Here is an 8,812-nt window from a genome sequence, read left to right as displayed (position 1 = left end):
ATTCAAGATCATTTCGAGTTTTATTGTGGAGAATAAGAAGAAAGTATTTTTTTGTAACATTACATTCTTCTTGCTCTTAATGCAAATAACTGAGATCACATAAAAAAAAAAAAGAAAGAAAGAAAAGAAGAGAGAAAGAGAAAGAGAGAGAGAGAGAGAGAGAAAATAAAAGAGAGTTAAAATACTTTGAACATTTTTAACTTGCAAGTTATTAAAATCGGATTGAATGTTAAGAAGAAGACCACAGGTATTTATTTTCCAATTTGTCATGATGATAGTTCTCAGATAATTTTGTATATCGATCAAAAAATCCTGTTTTTTTTTTTTAAATCGTAGCAAAATTAAAAAAAAAAAGAAAAAGAAAACAAGAAAAACATAGGAACTTCTTTTTCCTTTGGTGCATTTGAATACGATGAAATTTGAAACACGTCGGAAGGTATATGAAATTAAATAAGAGAAAAAAAAATTGATCAGTCCCTTTATCTTTCAATGAAATCGAGCTAATAGTTGAGAAAATAAGATAAGAGAAGGGGGATATTGATAGAGTAGAAGAGAAAACCCAGTGTACTCCTTATACATTCTTGTCAAGGCTTTGCCCGGAGGCTGAAAGCGTCACCTCTACAACGAGACAATCTCTTTCGTTTCATATTATTTTGTATGAGATAGAAATATTCATAGAGTATATATATTATAGAGAGAGAGAGAGAGAGAGAAAAGAGAGAAATAGGATTAAAGAGAAAAATTATTATATAAAATATAGATGAAAGAATTCTATTGATAGAATGAAACATTTTACATCAACAATCAATGATCAATCAATTTATTATCAAGTTGTCAAGTCTTTTATGGTATTCTATACGTTTTCTTCTTGACATACGCGCCATCTTTGAAGCTTTCTGCTTAAAGAATGGTATCCATCGAGAATACACTATTATACCCTTGCGAAATGACTATTCGACAAATGTAATTCCAGAGCAGCAAAGAGAGAGAAAGAGAGACAAATTTTTATTTGTTGCACGTGTGCAATGTGCACACGAAATCAACAAATATACATTGTCATTGTATATATGTGGTTTAACGATGCGAAATCATTCATACACAAGTAACAGGAACGACGAAACGAAACGAAACGAAACGAAACGAAACGAAACTAAACGAAACGAAACATTGCATAGAAAGTGTCTGGGAAACTGTGAAGGTGCGACGCCAAAGGACTGATGTAATTCTCATGCTTTCCCTCGAGAGTCATCGTGGTTTCTCGACGTACCAACGCGACACTATGTGCTCGATATCATGCTAAAAATAAGATATAAAAAACTAATGCGACAGATTAGAATTTGTTCTTAACAATAAGATTAATTATTTAGATTTCCTTGTTAGATCATTAATATATGTTATCAAATATTTTTATTATTTCATATTTTCTATTTCACGATAGATGCAGCAAGAAGAATGCATTTACAATATTATTGTTGTATTGTACGCATATTGTAAACTCTCACTCTCTATCGTGATAATTTTCTAAACTTTTTTTTATGACGTAAGTAACTCTATACAAATCCTTAGATATTTAACTTAACATATCGATTTAACATTTTATTGAATCGATAAATATTGATAATAGATTAATTAAACAAACGTAAGAGTTTAGAGATATAATAGAAATATTTGCTTTGAAATTTTCATTGTGTTAAATAAAATGCATGAAAATAATATAAAATAATATTAATTTTCATAATTTTGACACCTAATGCTTATTGACTTTTCGTGGAACGTAATTAGAAAGATCACATTTTAAAAATCTTACTTCTCACAAATAACAATATTAAAAAACACTCTGTTAAAAGCAAAGCTAGAAAAAAAAAGAAGAAGAAGAACTGACAAAGAGTAAAAAAAAAAAAAAATAAAGAAATAATCGAATTTAAAAAAATACAAAAATACAAAATCGTATGGATTTGATTAACCGTAGATATAGTCTTGTTCTTTTGAGATTATGATAACGACGAAAGTATGAATAGGACATATTGATAGATATGAATAGAGAACGAATTAATTTTTGTTGAAGACGATAGAGAGAGAGAAAGAGAGAGAGAGAGAGAGAGAGAGAGAGAGAGAGAGAAAGAGAAAGAGAATGAAAAAAAAGAAATAAAAGGAAATCGACTTAAAAGCGATTGAAAATATTTAGGTCATCGATGTAGGTTAATTCTTTGTAAGAAAGTATCTTTTTCTATAAGAGAGAATAAGCAGAGAGAAGCAGATGGGTGAATTTTCACTGGTTCATCAACTGGAAGAAGCATCTTCACTTTGAACGACCGATTTTGCTTTCGGTTCCGCCTTGTATTCCGCGGAGAAAGCTATAATGTCTGTGATTCGAACGAAGAAGCCTTTTCGTATCATTCAAGACATACAATATATACGCAGATTCGAATTATTATTAACTTTTATATAACTATTATATATATATCAGTTACTCTATTACGAGAACGTTCAGATTGTAAAAAAATTTCTAGGCTTATAGTTTGACGATCTAAAAAAGAAAAGAAAAAGAAAAATAAAAAAGAAAAGAAGTTAGCCCAAAATTTCAAAAAGAAAAATACCTTATAGATTTTTAAAATCACTTAGAAACTTTTGACTCATCTTAAGTTGTATAAGTGTGACCAATAAAACAAACGAGCCTTTCTAATTTATTAATCATGCATATATCTTATTTGATATCTTTTCATTGGAAATTATATATATATATATATATATATATATATATATATATATATTATTATTATCTTGTTTTATAAAAGTATATAAAAAAATTTAATATACTGTTATAATGCTGTAATAATTCGTGATAAGTCGAATTATGTATCTTATTGAAGTATAACGAGAGATAAGATATTATTAGTTTTTAACTAACTAACTAAAAAGGAACAATGGAAAATGCAATTAATGTTGCAACGACTCTAACCGATAAGATGCAAATATTTGTATGAATTATTGACGAGCCGATGAGGAAATATACAGAAGTTAGTGTGCCGACCCGTTATAACCCTGGGGCTATCGGGCTCGGCCTACATCCTTACTGTTCATGGATGCGAGCATTGGGCACACACTGTTAACCTGAATAGGGCCCAAACTGGAAGAGCCATCTTTGATTCATTATAAAAAAGATTATATGTTTTCAAAGAGTACATACACGTGTAGACACAATATCATATATAATAAATAATATTTCAATTGATAATTAATTTTAATTATTTAATTCTCAATAAATTTTACAATGTTTGTATTATTTAAAAATAAGTTAATATGATGTATTTTAAGAATAGGAGGAAGAAGAGGAAGAAAAAAAAAAGAAAAAAAAAAGAAATGAAAAAGAAATTGAATTGGATTTAATTGGGTTCAATAGAATTCGAGATATAGCTGTACCTAACAGATTACCGTTCTTAAATCATTTATTTATTAATCAACGTTGTTGAACGTACGATTTTATCCACACTTACATTAAGTGAAATTGGTTTCTGCAACTCTCCAATTCCAATCTTATTCAATAAAGAGCTCTGACTTTCTTCTCGATGCATACTATCGCTCTTCTACCTTCAACGATACTCCTATCGCATGAGATCTTAAGCGATTGCCAAAGTATACTAAATGTCGATTAATATTAACATTTTTCTTTCTTTTTTTTTTTTTTTATTTTTTTTTTTAATTATTTATCAAACAGCTTTTTATATCTTTATTATCAGCAATGAACATCCTGAAAGATAATCGAAATGATGTGATATTTAAAATACATATAGGTAATATATATTTACTTATATATATATATTTTTTTTTACATATATATAAGTATGCATGTTCAGATATAAAATATTTTTCTACGAAATTCTTTTACACATTTGAATCGTAATAAAAAAAAAAAAAAAAAAAAAAAAAAAAAAAAGAAAAAAGAGAAAAAAGAAAGAAAGAAATGAAAAAGAATTTAACTATCAGCAATTAATGAAATCCTTAGCTGGTAGAGTCCGAAGGCAAGTAAACTTTCGCTCAAAAAAGAAGGTCACTCTTAAATCCAATCCTGGTACAGGTTGATCGGCAACCGAGAAACGTTCAATCGTATTCTTGAATTAGGTCAACTAATCTTGACATGATCATTATCACATTAATTAGTAATTATAATTCATAATTTAAATATTAATCTAATCTAAGAATTGATTTCAAAGTTTTATCCATTTTTATCTATCTATTTCAAATATATATATATATGCATATCAAAGAAAAGAAAAAAAAAACAAAGACAAAAAAAAAAAAAGAAAAAAATTATTAAGACAAATGATACATTTCGAGAAGATATTTTTTTTTTTTTTTTTTTTTTTTTTTGATTTTTTTAGAGAAGGGAATAGAGTGAGAACGAAGGTTGGAGAGACGAAGACAGATATAAATCAACATGATTTATAACATATACTTTGAGATATTACTGATGTAATCATTCGATGGAGTATAGTACGATGGTGGTTTCGCACGCGTTAAATAGTCACATAGTTAATCCGTGCATGGAAATCCGCGGTGAAATCGCATGAGTACATGTGTATAACGTGGTATCGCCAAACGTCGCAGCATTCTTTCATGATATATACCGGGTGTGTCCCGATTAGTCTCTCACTTCCCCTATCCTCTCCTACGCTATTCTCATAACATAAGCTAATGCCATGTCGAAGGAAAAGTAGGCGGAAGAAATCGTCAATCGTGAAACGACTAATTTTCATTAAACATTACCTGTTTACATTACTGTTGACAACACTACCATTTTATTTAACGCTAATCGTTCTAAGCGAGAAAGAGTAATTTTTCTTCTTCTTCTTCTTCTTCTTTTTTTTCTTTCTTTTTTCTTCTTTTCTTTTTTCTTTTTTTTTTTTTTTTTTTTTTTTAAGGTATCAAGAACCTGATGTCACCTCGTAAACATTTCATTATCATGTAATGTTTTCCATTTCCTTTTCCTATTTAACTTAATACTTTGCACTATGAAGTCACCATTCGGATGACACCATGTATATCTATTACTTTTTTTTTCTTTTTTATTTTTTTTTTTGTTCCTTTTATAGAATCATTGAATCACCTTGTAAAATGATGGACATTTCATTATTTAATTAATATGATGAAACATGTTGAAGGAAATGTAATTCGTATCATGGATTGCTTTTCGAAGAGTATAGATTTACACTTTCTCTCTATCTTTCGTTATTTTATTAAATATTGTATTATTATATTTTATATCTTATATAGTGTATGCATATATATATATATATATATATATGTGTATACACAAAAATAAACAATTTATTAATATTTAAAAAGAAATCATATTCGCAAAGCTAATATTGTAGCCGGTATATATGCACTTTCAAAAAAACATTTAATATGACAATCAAATCACGTATTTACAGAGAAAGTGGAATCATAGATCAATCGACTTTAGATTTTGTTCGATCAATAAATGAAATCATTCTTCGTATATACCCCGTTAGAATTTTTATATATATATATGTATATATTTATATATGTGTGTATATGTATAAAAACATCTTCACGCTACGTTAAATTAAGAAGTTAAGAATCATTTAGTGGAGCCTTATTTTAAAGTTGACCAACAGAGCGATAGACCGTAAATATCTAGGAGCCAATCTTGAGTGTGCATTGTACACCTTAATGCCTTTTTTTTTCATTTTTTATGTATCCTGCATTTCCTTGCATTCTTCTTTTTTTCTATTGTTTTTATTATTATTATTATTATTATTATTTATTATGCAGCTACGTAACAATTAATTGAATGGATATATTCCGCTTAGTTATAGAGTTTATCTTTATTTTTTTTTATTTCTTTTTTTTTTTTTTTTACTTTTTTTCAAATAATTACATAAAAGAATATATAATATATGTGAAGACCAGAGGATGTTCGTATAAATGATTTAATTTGTTTTTATATTTTTAATTAGTCAACAAAATACACTATATATATATATATATATTGATTTATTTCAATTGACATTAATTATTATAATTTATATTCAATATGAATATAATTATAATATATCTATATATAGTCGCACAATATTTAATAAGAAACTAATTTTGTATAATTTGATGTGCTACTTAAAATATTATTATATAACTATATCGTACAGAATGCTATTTAATTGTAGTTTATAGTAAAGATAGAAAAAAGAAAAAGAAAAAAAAAAGAAAAAAAAAAGAAAAGAAAAGATAATGCGAAATGATTAAATTTATATATTACAAATTAGATTCGCAAGGATACGTTTTAAATTTAGAATTTCTAGAGCTAAGAACCTCGGTAAAATATGCGCCATCTTCTTTTATTGTGTTTGCGGTTTTATAGTATTTGCTATACGCTACACGTGCGACTGGATGGAATAAGTGGTAGGTACAATCGGTTAAAACACATCTTTGGTATGCGATGTTCTTCTCTCGTGCGGTTACAAATCCTATCCTTTCTCATTATCATGGTAACATTTATAGCGAAGTGAACAACAAAAAATACTTTGAATACTGAAAACAATGGACTTTCCTTTCCGAATCTTTCACTATATTATACATCTTCTCGTATACGCGAAAGTTATAATATAACATAATTTTACTCTTGATACTATATATAATTATTTTATATATCATATTATCTCCTATAATTAGCCTATTCTCAGTCAATTTTGATGTGATCTTTTTCTATTTTTTTTTTTTTTTTTTTTTTTTTTATCCCATATATAACTGTACGCGTATATAATTAACTATCATTAATATTATACTATATTAATATTTTATTTATTATATCAAGTAATATTTTCAATATATAAATAAAATATCCTTATAATATATAGATTTTATATGATTATTAATTTTTATATTGATCAATGAATTGTAAATTGTTTATTTAAAAAATAATATATTTTTTAAAATAAAAAGGAAAAGAACCGAAATGAATCGAATCAAATATTGTTTCACGTTGTTCCTGTTAGGGTTAAAACTCTTAGGGATTACGTTGTAAAACGATGACTTAAGAGAAAAAGTAGAAAGTATGTACTATAAAACTTGAAGGAGACGTCGAACCAGGAATTGATCTCTCGTAAGATTTTTATTACATTTTGAACGACGTGAAATATTGATAGTCGTGCGATCATGAGGATCATAAGAAAGAATAAAATTGTTTTGCGCGCGAAGCGAAGATATTTCATTACGGAAATACTATCTCAATATCAATGTGAGTGAAATTTTGCTTCTTACTTGATTTTAACAATAGACAAGTTCAATTCGGAAGAAATTGATTGAAGAAGAAATCGATTATGTTTTCTTTTCTTTTTTTTTTTTTTAATAATGTCTCTTTTTACTTGAATTTTAAGATTTTTAACGATAGAAAACAAATTAGCTTTAAATCGAATAAGTAATAAACGAAAGAATTGATGAACTTTCTAATATATACAGTTTACATATATATTCTAAAGATTTTAAAACTTTCGAAAAAGTAAGTTTCAAATCAAATAAAGAATAAATAAAAAAAAAAATATCTAATGAACGCCTTCTGATAAAAATTTTTTCCAATATAAACTCTTCTGTTTTGTGTAAATTAAAAAGGAAAAAAAAAAAAAGAAAAAGAAAAAGTTAAAAACTTCGAAGAAATAATTTTAAGTTTCAAATCGAGTAAATTATAAATAAAAAAAAAAAAAAAAGGAAAAAAAAGAACCATGAACGAGATATTTTCTACCGCAAATTTTTTATACGAAGTTTGTTTGTTTGTTTGTTTGTTTGTTTGTTTGTTTGTTTTTTTTCTTCTTCTTTTTTTCGCTCGAGTTCACAATAAAAATAATGTTAAATGTATTATTAGTTATAATGAGTTTTGCAAATAGATTATCGATTATATTATACATGCGGTAGCATTGAAAAGTGCATGAAATATTGTGAATTCAGGTACACAAGCGCCAAGTACGAGAGAGAAAGTGTTCTGTCGTGGGAACAGGTAATATAGCGACTATGTTACTCTTACTACGTCATTCATTTTTTTAACCGATCATTACAAGTAGAATTTCTAAGAAAAACATGTAAGAACATTAAGACAAAATAAAATCACGTAGTAAAATGTACTGTCTATAATCTATTTCTTTTTACTTTTCATTTTTAAAGATAATCGTTAACAATCACGTTTAAAAGTTATAACTTTAATTTGACACTTTAATAACCATGATAAATTACAATTGAATTGTCCTATATAAAGTTAAATGAAACAAATGCAAGATCGTACGAAAAAGAGTTTTTACAATTTGAAAAAAAGAAAAAAAAAAAAAAAGAAAGAAAAACAAATTGTAAAATTGTTTTACAACAAAGAAAAAACGAAGACAATGAAGAACAATTTTATTGTATAAAAATCTCGAGGAAGAATAATCAACGATTGATTTTAAAAAGCACATTATTATAAAATCCATCGTGGATTTCTATTGCATTTAATGATCTACAAAGTGTATCCTTAATCGCAAAGAAACGTTTAATCGACGTGTGACCTCGTGTGATAGGGGGTCAGGTCTTGAACGCGACAGAGTTTCACCGCTATATCATCACGGGCTGCCACCTTACATAGCCCACACACACACATACACACACACAGTTCCATTAGACCGCAAATGTGATCCCGTTACAACGAGACTTATATACCAAATCGGTAACTCTTGTAATACAACTTGTATCGAACGGATATAACACATGTGAAGATGTTTCTAGAAATATAGATCACATAAATCATTTTTTGTAATTCCTAAAATTAATC

At 27.1% G+C, this 8,812-nt stretch overlaps 1 protein-coding gene across 1 annotated transcript in view; it reads left to right on the top strand.

Annotated features, from left to right (window-relative positions):
• LOC118439945 (uncharacterized) overlaps positions 1-8,812 on the top strand; it is a 50,493-nt gene that overhangs the window by 14,717 nt on the left and 26,964 nt on the right. The gene's annotated exons all lie outside the window — the stretch shown is intronic.

Source organism: Vespa mandarinia, chromosome 14 (genome assembly GCF_050613455.1).
Source record: "Vespa mandarinia isolate Hongniang chromosome 14, ASM5061345v1, whole genome shotgun sequence".
NCBI classification, from domain to species: domain Eukaryota; kingdom Metazoa; phylum Arthropoda; class Insecta; order Hymenoptera; family Vespidae; genus Vespa; species Vespa mandarinia.
This window is presented reverse-complemented; position numbering and strand designations above follow the sequence as displayed.